We start from the raw sequence: 12799 nt of genomic DNA, 5'->3' as shown, positions 1-12799 counted from the left end.
TAAAGATATTCCCTGTGGAACGAACCGGACTTACTAAAAACTACACTACTGTACGATTAGGTACACTGTCTATAAGTGTTGTAGCAAGGTTTAAGTATATCCATTCTATAAATAAATAAATATCTTGTGTAAAATTGTATCGTATTTAATAGTATTTCCTTGTAAAAATTAATAGTATTTTATACCCCTTAGCTCTAAACATCAGTAAGCTACTGGTCCGACACGATCTATAATCTTGAATGGTCCAATGTACCTTGGATTTAGTTTCTCCCGTTTACCAAATCGAACAACGCCTTTCCAAGATGATACCTTAAGCATGACCATTTCTCCAATTTCAAACTCTATATCTTTTCTTTTACAGTCCGCGTAGCTCTTTTGTCGACTCTGGGCGGTTTTCAATCTTTGTTGAATTTGGATGATTTTCTCGGTAGTTTCTTGTATTATCTCCGGACCCGTAATCTGTCTATCCCCCACTTCACTCCAACAAATCGGAGACCTGCACTTTCTACCATAAAGTGCTTCAAACGGCGCCATCTCAATGCTTGAATGGTAGCTGTTGTTGTAGGAAAATTCTGCTAACGGTAGATGTCGATCCCAACTGTTTCCGAAATCAATAACACATGCTCGTAGCATGTCTTCAAGCGTTTGTATCGTCCTTTAGCTCTGTCCATCAGTTTGTGGATGATAGGCAGTACTCATGTCTAGACGAGTTCCTAATGCTTGCTGTAATGTCTGCCAGAATCTTGAAATAAATCTGCCATCCCTATCAGAGATAATAGAGATTGGTATTCCATGTCTGGAGATGACTTCCTTCAAATACAGTCGTGCTAACTTCTCCATCTTGTCATCTTCTCTTATTGGCAGGAAGTGTGCTGATTTGGTGAGACGATCAACTATTACCCAAATAGTATCAAAACCACTTGCAGTCCTTGGCAATTTAGTGATGAAATCCATGGTAATATTTTCCATTTCCATTCCGGGATTTTGGGTTGTTGAAGTAGACCTGATGGTTTCTGATGCTCAGCTTTGACCTTAGAATACGTCAAACATTCTCCTACGTATTTAGCAACATCGGCTTTCATACCCGGCCACCAAAAATGTTTCTTGAGATCCTTGTACATCTTCCCCGTTCCAGGATGTATTGAGTATCTGGTTTTATGAGCTTCTCTAAGTACCATTTCTCTCATATCTCCAAATTTTGGTACCCAAATTCTTTCAGCCCTATACCGGGTTTCGTCTTCCCGAATATTAAGATGCTTCTCCGATCCTTTGGGTATTTCATCCTTTAAATTTTCCTCTTTTAAAACTCCTTGTTGCGCCTCATTTATTTGAATAGTAAGGCGTCGGCTACCACATTTGCCTTCCCCGGGTGGTAACGAATCTCAAAGTCGTAATCATTCAACAATTCAATCCACCTACGCTGCCTCATATTCAGTTGTTTCTGATTAAATATGTGTTGAAGACTTTTGTGGTCGGTATATATAATACTTTTGACCCCATATAAGTAGTACCTCCAAGTCTTTAAGCCAAAAACAACCGCGCCTAATTCCAAATCATGCGTCGTATAATTTTTCTCGTGAATCTTCAATTGTCTAGACGCATAAGCAATCACCTTCATCCGTTGCATTAATACACAACCGAGACCTTGCTTTGATGCGTCACAATAAATCACAAAATCATCATTCCCTTCAGGCAATGACAATATAGGTGCCGTAGTTAGCTTTTTCTTCAATAATTGAAACGCCTTCTCTTGTTCATCCTTCCATTCAAATTTCTTCCCTTTATGCGTTAATGCAGTCAAGGGTTTTGCTATTTTGGAGAAATCTTGGATGAATCTTCTATAGTAACCAGCCAATCCTAAAAATTGACGTATATGCTTCGGAGTTTTTGGGGTTTCCCACTTTTCAACGGTTTCGATCTTTGCCGGGTCCACCTGGATACCTTCTTTGTTCACTATGTGACCGAGGAATTGAACTTCTTCCAACCAAAATGCACACTTTGAAAACTTAGCGTACAGTTTTTCTTTCCTCAATACTTCTAGCACTTTTCTCAAATGTTCTTCGTGCTCTTGATCATTCTTTGAGTAAATAAGTATGTCATCGATGAAAACAGTGACAAACTTGTCAAGATATGGCCCACACACTCGGTTCATAAGGTCCATGAACACAGCTGGTGCGTTAGTCAATCCAAACGGCATAACCATAAACTCGTAATGACCATAACGCGTCCTAAAAGCGGTTTTTGGAATAGCATCCTCCTTTACTCGCATTTGATGATATCCAGAACGTAAATCGATCTTCGAATAAACCGACGAGCCTTGTAGTAGATCAAATAAGTCGTTAATTCTCGGCAGTGGATAACGGTTTTTGATGGTAAGTTTGTTCAACTCTCTGTAGTCAATACACAACCTAAATGTACCATCCTTCTTCTTGACAAACAAAACAGGAGCTCCCCATGGTGATGTGCTTGGTTGAATGAAACCACGTTCTAATAGTTCTTGCAGTTGGCTTTGCAGTTCTTTCATCTCGCTGGGTGCGAGTCTATAAGGAGCACGAGCTATTGGTGCAGCTCCTGGTACAAGATCTATTTGAAATTTAACAGATCGATGTGGAGGTAGTCCCGGTAATTCTTTCGGAAATACATCGGGAAATTCTTTTGCGACGGGAACATCATTGATGCTCTTTTCTTCAGTTTGTAGTTTCTCGACGTGTGCTAGAACAGCATAGCAACCTTTTCTTATTAGTTTTTGTGCCTTCAAATTACTAATAAGATGTAGCTTCATGTTGCCCTTTTCTCCGTACACCATTAAGGGTTCTCCTTCTTCTCGTACAATGCGAATTGCATTTTTATAACATACGATCTCTGCTTTCACCTTCTTCAGCCAGTCCATGCCAACTATTACATCAAAACTCCCTAACTCTACTGGTATCAAATCAATCTTAAATATTTCGCTACCCAGTTTAATTTCTCGATTCCGGCATATATTATCTGCTGAAATTAATTTACCGTTTGCTAATTCGAGTAAAAATTTACTATCCAACGGCGTCAATGGACAACTTAATTTAGCACAAAAATCTCTACTCATATAGCTTCTATCCGCACCCGAATCAAATAAAACGTAAGCAGATTTATTGTCAATAAGAAACGTACCCGTAACAAGCTCCGGGTCTTCCTGTGCCTCTGCCGCATTAATATCGAAAACTCTTCCGCGGCCTTATCCATTCGGGTTCTCCTGGTTCGGGCAATTTCTAATAATGTGGCCCGGTTTTCCATATTTATAACAAACTACATTGGCATAACTTGCTCCGACACTACTTGCTCCGCCATTACTCATTCCGACACCATTTGTTCCTTTCGTTCTGTTAACCCCTGGTCCGTAGACCTCACACTTCGCCGCACTATGACCATTTCTTTTATACTTGTTGCAAAATTTGGTGCAGAACCCCGAGTGATACTTTTCACACCTTTGGCATAGCTGCTTCTGATTGTTGTTGTTGTTGCACTTGTTATTATTGTTGGGATGATTGTTGTAGTTGCTGTTGTTGTTGTTGTTGTTGTTGTTGTTGTTGGGCCGTTTGTTGTAGTTGCGATTGATGTTGCGATTGTTGGGATAATTGTTGCGATTATTATTGTAATTGCTGTTGTTGTTGTATTGGTGATTCTTATCACTGTTTTCCTCCCACTTTCTTTTGACTTGCTTCACATTGGCCTCTTCAGCCGTCTGTTCTTTAATTCTTTCCTCAATCTAGTTCACTAGTTTGCAAGCCATTCTACATGCCTGTTGTATGGAGGCGGGCTCGTGTGAACTTATATCTTCTTGGATTCTTTCCGGTAATCCTTTCACAAACGCGTCGATCTTCTCTTCCTCATCTTCGAACGCTCCCGGACACAATAGGCACAATTCTGTGAATCGTCTTTCGTACGTGGTAATATCAAATCCTTGGGTTCGTAACCCTCTAAGTTCTGTCTTGAGCTTATTGACCTCGGTTATGGGACGGTACTTCTCGTTCATCAAGTGCTTGAATGCTGACCATGGTAGTGCGTACGCATCATCTTGTCCCACTTGCTCTAGATAGGTATTCCACCATGTTAACGCAGAACCTGTAAAGGTATGCGTAGCGTACTTCACTTTGTCCTCTTCAGTACACTTACTTATGGCAAACACCGATTCGACCTTCTCGGTCCACCGTTTCAATCCGATCGGTCCTTCGGTTCCATCAAATTCCAAAGGTTTGCAGGCAGTGAATTCTTTGTAGGTGCATCTTACACGATTTCCTGTACTGCTAGATCCAAGGTTATTGTTGGTATGTAGCGCAGCCTATACTGCGGCTATGTTTGAAGCTAGAAAAGTACGGAATTCCTCTTCATTCATATTCACGGTGTGTCGAGTAGTCGGTGCCATTTCCTTCAAAATAGTCAAATGGAACAAGTTAATTATACAGAATATTAAGAGTAGTTAATAGTATTTCGTAGCATAATATGAACTCATTTATAAAAGCTTTTTCTTCATATTAGCGTTTTATAAGTTTAAATTCGGGTAGTACCTATCCGTTAAGTTCATACTTAGTAGCAAATATACAATTCAACTACTACAATTCTATATGAAAAACTGATTATAATAATATTTCGCGTTCAAACTTTTATACAATATTTTACAAACTTACAATACCGCTTATTTTTCATAAAGCATGAAATATAGCACACAATAACTTTGATACAAGATAGTTGTGAAGATAATTCTAGCTAGTACACAAGTCGTTCAGCAAAGGCAATAAAGATACGTAATTCATACGTCCAGAAACAAGTCATGCATTCTGGTTTTACTAGGACTACTTCCCATCCTTGGTCTTGTGGAACATAACCGTTATGGCCGTTGATAAGACAGCGTGTTGTAATGTCGTCAAAGGTACGAGGGTTACGTAATGACCAACAGTCTCGTAATAACCTAAAAACCTCATTTCTTACCCCAATTATCGACTCCGTTACTTGTGGGAACGTTTTGTTTAATAGTTGTAGCCCGATGTTCTTGTTCTCACTTTGGTGAGAAGCGAACATTACTAACCCGTAAGCATAGCATGCTTCTTTATGTTGCATGTTAGCCGCTTTTTCTAAATCATGAAGTCCTATATTCGGATACATTGAGTCAAAATAATTTCTTAACCCGTGGCGTAAAATAGCATTTGGGTTCCCCGCAATATATGCGTCAAAGTAAACACATCGTAACTTATGGGTTTCCCAATGTGATATCCCCCATCTTTCAAACGAAAGTCTCTTATAAACCAAGACATTCTTGGAACGTTCTTCGAATGTCTTACAAACTGATTTCGCCTTAAATAGTTGTGCCGAGGAATTCTGACCGACTCTAGACAAGATTTCATCAATCATGTCTCCGGGTAGGTCTCTTAAAATATTGGGTTATCTATCCATTTTGTGTTTTTAATCTGTAAAATAGACAAGAGTTAGATTCATAAAAAAAATTACTTATTAATACAAGCAATTTTTACATATATCATAAAGCATAAGCACACTATATTACATATATTACACCACACGAATACAACTATCTTATTCCGACTCGCTCGTTTCTTCTTCTTCGGTTTTGGTTCGTTTTGTAGAGACCCGAACTTTTCCATGTTTATATATATTAATTGAGATTGATATTTACATGATTAAATGTTTCTAACATGTTAAGCAATCAAACTTGTTAAGACTTGATTAATTGAAATATGTTTCATATAGACAATTGACCACCCAAGTTGACCGGTGATTCACGAACGTTAAAACTTGTAAAAACTATATGATGACATATATATGGATATATATAGTTAACATGATACTATGATAAGTAAACATATCATTAAGTATATTAACAATGAACTACATATGTAAAAACAAGACTACTAACTTAATGATTTTTAAACGAGACATATATGTAACGATTATCGTTGTAAAGACATTTAATGTATATATATCATATTAAGAGATATTCATACATGATAATATCATGATAATATAATAATTTAAAATCTCATTTGATATTATAAACATTGGGTTAACAACATTTAACAAGATCGTTAACCTAAAGGTTTCAAAACAACACTTACATGTAACGACTAACGATGACTTAACGACTCAGTTAAAATGTATATACATGTAGTGTTTTAATATATATTTATACACTTTTGAAAGACTTCAATACACTTATCAAAATACTTCTACTTAACAAAAATGCTTACAATTACATCCTCGTTCAGTTTCATCAACAATTCTACTCGTATGCACCCGTATTCGTACTCGTACAATACACAGCTTTTAGATGTATGTACTATTGGTATATACACTCCAATGATCAGCTCTTAGCAGCCCATGTGAGTCATCTAACACATGTGGGAACCATCATTTGGCAACTAGCATGAAATATCTCATAAAATTACAAAAATATGAGTAATCATTCATGACTTATTTACATGAAAACAAAATTACATATCCTTTATATCTAATCCATACACCAATGACCAAAAACACCTACAAACACTTTCATTCTTCAATTTTCTTCATCTAATTAATCTCTCTCAAGTTCTATCTTCAAGTTCTAAGTGTTCTTCATTTATTCTACAAGTTCTAGTTACATAAAATCAAGAATACTTTCAAGTTTGCTAGCTCACTTCCAATCTTGTAAGGTGATCATCCAACCTAAAGAAATCTTTGTTTCTTACAGTAGGTTATCATTCTAATACAAGGTAATAATCATATTCAAACTTTGGTTCAATTTCTATAACTATAACAATCTTATTTCAAGTGATGATCTTACTTGAACTTGTTTTCATGTCATGATTCTGCTTCAAGAACTTCGAGCCATCCAAGGATCCGTTGAAGCTAGATCCATTTTTCTCTTTTCCAGTAGGTTTATCCAAGGAACTTAAGGTAGTAATGATGTTCATAACATCATTCAATTCATACACATAAAGCTATCTTATTCGAAGGTTTAAACTTGTAATCACTAGAACATAGTTTAGTTAATTCTAAACTTGTTAGCAAACAAAAGTTAATCCTTCTAACTTGACTTTTAAAATCAACTAAACACATGTTCTATATCTATATGATATGATAACTTAATGATTTAAAACCTGGAAACACGAAAAACACCGTAAAACCGGATTTACGCCGTCGTAGTAACACCGCGGGCTGTTTTGGGTTAGTTAATTAAAAACTATGATAAATTTTGATTTAAAAGTTGTTATTCTGAGAAAATGATTATTATTATGAACATGAAACTATATCCAAAAATTATGGTTAAACTCAAAGTGAAAGTATGTTTTCTAAAATGGTCATCTAGACGTCGTTCTTTCGACTGAAATGACTACCTTTACAAAAACGACTTGTAACTTATTTTTCCGACTGTAAACCTATACTTTTTCTGTTTAGATTCATAAAATTGAGTTCAATATGAAACCATAGCAATTTGATTCACTCAAAACGGATTTAAAATGAAGAAGTTATGGGTAAAACAAGATTGGATAATTTTTCTCATTTTAGCTACGTGAAAATTGGTAACAAATCTATTCCAACCATAACTTAATCAACTTGTATTGTATATTATGTAATCTTGAGATACCATAGACACGTATACAATGTTTCGACCTATCATGTCGACACATCTATATATATTTCGGAACAACCATAGACACTCTATATGTGAATGTTGGAGTTAGCTATACAGGGTTGAGGTTGATTCCAAAATATATATAGTTTGAGTTGTGATCAATACTGAGATACGTATACACTGGGTTGTGGATTGATTCAAGATAATATTTATCGATTTATTTCTGTACATCTAACTGTGGACAACTAGTTGTAGGTTACTAACGAGGACAGCTGACTTAATAAACTTAAAACATCAAAATATATTAAAAGTGTTGTAAATATATTTTGAACATACTTTGATATATATGTATATATTGTTATAGGTTCGTGAATCAACCAGTGGCCAAGTCTTACTTCCCGACGAAGTAAAAATCTGTGAAAGTGAGTTATAGTCCCACTTTTAAAATCTAATATTTTTGGGATGAGAATACATGCAGGTTTTATAAATGATTTACAAAATAGACACAAGTACGTGAAACTACATTCTATGGTTGAATTATCGAAATCGAATATGCCCCTTTTTATTAAGTCTGGTAATCTAAGAATTAGGGAACAGACACCCTAATTGACGCGAATCCTAAAGATAGATCTATTGGGCCTAACAAACCCCATCCAAAGTACCGGATGCTTTAGTACTTCGAAATTTATATCATATCCGAAGGGTGTCCCGGAATGATGGGGATATTCTTATATATGCATCTTGTTAATGTCGGTTACCAGGTGTTCACCATATGATTGATTTTTATCTCTATGTATGGGATATGTATTGAAATATGAAATCTTGTGGTCTGTTATTATGATTTGATATATATAGGTTAAACCTATAACTCACCAACATTTTTGTTGATGTTTTAAACATGTTTATTCTCAGGTGATTATTAAGAGCTTCCGCTGTCGCATACTTAAATAAGGACGAGATTTGGAGTCCATGCTTGTATGATATTGTGTAAAAACTGCATTCAAGAAACTTATTTTGTTGTAACATATTTGTATTGTAAACCATTATGTAATGGTCGTGTGTAAACAGGATATTTTAGATTATCATTATTTGATAATCTACGTAAAGCTTTTTAAACCTTTATTGATGAAATAAAGGTTATGGTTTGTTTTAAAATAAATGCAGTCTTTGAAAAACGTCTCATATAGAGGTCAAAACCTCGCAACGAAATCAATTAATATGGAACGTTTTTAATCAATAAGAACGGGACATTTCAGTTGGTATCCGAGCGTTGGTCTTAGAGAACCAGAATTTTGCATTAGTGTGTCTTATCGAGTTTGTTAAAATGTATTAGTGAGTCTGGACTTCGACCGTGTTTACTTGAAAAATGATTGCTTAACAAATTTTGTTGGAAACTATATATTTTTAACATGTGAATATTATGTGATATATTAATCTCTTAACGCGTTTGATATTATGTGATAGATGTCTACCTCTAGAACAAGTCCCATTGACTCACCTAATAATAATGAAGAGTCAAATGTAAATTGGAATGATTCGTGGACTGATTCACAAGTTCCCGAAGAGGAACCGGAAGAAGAGTCGGAACCGGAAGAAGAATCGGAACCGGAAGAAGAATCGAAACCGGATGAAGAAATAGAACCGGTGGAGGAAATAATAAAACGGTTAAGTAAAAGAAAATCCTCAACCAACCGACCAAGGTTAATTATTGTCAATGGTGTTTCCGCCAAGGAAGCAAAATATTGGGAGGATTACCAATTCTCCGATGAATTGGATTCCGACGAGAATTCCGATGATGTTATAGAAGTTACCCCAACTGAATTTAAAAAGGCAAAAGAAAATAATAAGAGAAAGGGCATAAAAATAGAGAAATCTAATTCCAACCCCGATGAACTTTATATGTATCGTCAACCCCCGAAGTCCTTAAGTTGTAACAATGACCCGGGAACCTCTAAACCACCAGGTTTTTCTAAACCAATGTGGAAAACGACGGCTCGTATTAGGGGAACATCATATATCCCTAGAAACTTGGAAAAATGAACCAAAACCGAAGAAGAAGAAACAAGCGAGTCGGAATAAGATAGTTGTATTCGTGTGGTGTAATATATGTAATATAGTGTGCTTATGCTTTATGATATATGTAAAAATTGCTTGTATTAATAAGTATTTTTTTTTTTATGAATCTAACTCTTGTCTATTTTACAGTATAAAAACACAAAATGGATAGACAACCCAATATTTTAAGAGACCTACCCGGAGACATGATTGACGAAATCTTGTCTAGAGTCGGTCAGAATTCTTCGGCACAACTATTTAAGGCGAGATCAGTTTGTAAGACATTCGAAGAACGTTCCAAGAATGCCATGGTTTATAAAAGGCTTTCGTTCGAAAGATGGGGGATATCACATTGGGAAATCCATAAGTTACGATGTGTTTACTTTGACGCATATATTGCGGGGAACCCAAATGCTATTTTACGTAATCGGTTAAGAAATTATTTTGACTCAATATATCCGAATATTGGACTTCGTGATTTAGAAAAAGCGGCTAACATGCAACATAAAGAAGCATGTTATGCTTACGGATTAGTAATGTTCGCTTCTCACCAAAGTGAGAACAAGAACATCGGGCTACAACTATTAAACAAAACGTTCCCACAAGTGACGGAGTCGGTAATTGGGGTAAGAAATGAGGTTTTTAGATTGTTACGGGACTGTTGGACATTACGTAACTCTCGTCCCTTTGACGACGTTACAACACACTGTCTTATCAACGGCCATAACGGTTATGTTCCACAAGACCAAGGATGGGAAGTAATCCTAGTAAAACCAGAATGCATGACTTGTTTCTGGACGTATGAATTACGTGTCTTTATTGCCTTTGCTGAACGACTTATGTACTAGCTAGAATTATCTTCACAACCATCTTGTATCAAATTTATTGTGTGCTATATTTCATGCTATATGTAAAATAAGCGGTATTGTAAGTTTGTAAAATATTGTGTAAAAGTTTGAACGCGAAATATTATTATTATCAGTTTTTCATATAGAATTGTAGTAGTTGAATTGTATATTAGCTACTAAGTATGAACTTAACGGGTAGGTACTACCGGAATTTAAACTTATAAAATGCTAATATGAAGAAAAAGCTTTTATAAATGAGTTCATATTATGCTACGAAATACTATTAACTACTCTTAATATTCTGTATGATTAACTTGTTCCATTTGACTATTTTGAAGGAAATGGCACCGACTACTCGACACACCGTGCATATGAATGAAGAGGAATTACGTACTTTTCTAGCTTCAAACATAGCCGCAGTACAGGCTGCGCTACATACCAACAATAACCTTGGATCTAGCAGTACAGGAAATCGTGTAGGATGCACCTACAAAGAATTCACTGCCTGCAAACCTTTGGAATTTGATGGAACCGAAGGACCGATCGGATTGAAACGGTGGACCGAGAAGGTCGAATCGGTGTTTGCCATAAGTAAGTGTACTGAAGAGGACAAAGTGAAGTACGCTACGCATACCTTCACAGGTTCTTCGTTAACATGGTGGAATACCTATCTAGAGCAAGTGGGACAAGACGATGCGTACGCACTACCGTGGTCAGCATTCAAGCACTTGATGAACGAGAAGTACCGTCCCAGAACCGAGGTCAATAAGCTCAAGACAGAACTTAGAGGGTTACGAACCTAAGGATTTGATATTACCACGTACGAAAGACGATTCACATAATTGTGCCTATTGTGTCCGGGAGCATTCGAAGATGAGGAAGAGAAGATCGACGCGTTTGTGAAAGGATTACCGGAAAGAATCCAAGAAGATATAAGTTCACACGAGCTCGCCTCCATACAACAGGCATGTAGAATGGCTCACAAACTAGTGAACCAGATTGAAGAAAGAATTAAAGAACAGACTGCTGAAGAGGCCAATGTGAAGCAAGTCAAAAGAAAGTGGGAGGAAAATGGTGATAAGAATCACCAATACAACAACAGCAGCAATTACAACAATAATCGCAACAATTATCCCAACAATCGCAACATCAATCGCAACTACAACAAACGGCCCAAAAACAACAACAACAACAACAACAACAGCAACTACAACAATCATCCCAACAACAATAATAACCGCAACAACAACAACAACAATCAGAAGCAGCTATGCCAAAGGTGTGAAAAGTATCACTCGGGGTTCTGCACCAAATTTTGCAACAAGTGTAAAAGAAATGGTCATAGCGCGGCAAAGTGTGAGGTCTACGGACCAGGGGTTAATAGAACGAAAGGAACAAATGGTGTCGGAACGAGTAATGGCGGAGCAAGTAGTGTCGGAGCAAGTTATGCCAATGTAGTTTGTTATAAATGTGGTAAATGTGGAAAACCGGGCCACATTATTAGAAATTGCCCGAACCAGGAGAACACGAATGGACAAGGCCGCGGAAGAGTTTTCAATATTAATGCGGCAGAGGCACAGGAAGACCTGGAGCTTGTTACGGGTACGTTTCTTATTGACAATAAATCTGCTTACGTTTTATTTGATTCGGGTGCGGGTAGAAGCTATATGAGTAGAGATTTTTGTGCTAAATTAAGTTGTCCATTGACGCCTTTGGATAGTAAATTTTTACTCGAATTAGCAAATGGTAAATTAATTTCAGCAGATAATATATGTCGGAATCGATAAATTAAACTGGTTAGCGAAACATTTAAGATTGATTTGATACCAGTAGAGTTAGGGAGTTTTGATGTGATAATCGGTATGGACTGGTTGAAAGAAATGAAAGCAAAGATCGTTTGTTACAAAAATGCAATTCGCATTATACGAGAAAAAGGAAAACCCTTAATGGTGTACGGAGAAAAGGGCAACACGAAGCTACATCTTATTAGTAATTTGAAGGCACAAAAACTAATAAGAAAAGGTTGCTATGCTGTTCTAGCACATGTCGAGAAAGTACAAACTGAAGAAAAGAGCGTCAATGATGTTCCCATTGCAAAAGAATTTCCCGATGTATTTCCGAAAGAATTACCGGGATTACTCCCACATCGATCCGTTGAATTTCAAATAGATCTTGTACCAGGAGCTGCACCAATAGCTCGTGCTCCTTACAGACTCGCACCCAGCGAGATGAAAGAACTACAAAGCCAATTACAAGAACTTTTAGAGCGTGGTTTCATTCGACCAAGCACATC

This window comes from Rutidosis leptorrhynchoides, chromosome 1 (assembly GCF_046630445.1).
Source record: "Rutidosis leptorrhynchoides isolate AG116_Rl617_1_P2 chromosome 1, CSIRO_AGI_Rlap_v1, whole genome shotgun sequence".
NCBI lineage: Eukaryota > Viridiplantae > Streptophyta > Magnoliopsida > Asterales > Asteraceae > Rutidosis > Rutidosis leptorrhynchoides.
The sequence above is the reverse complement of the archived record's forward strand: the minus strand, read 5'-3'. Positions refer to the sequence as shown.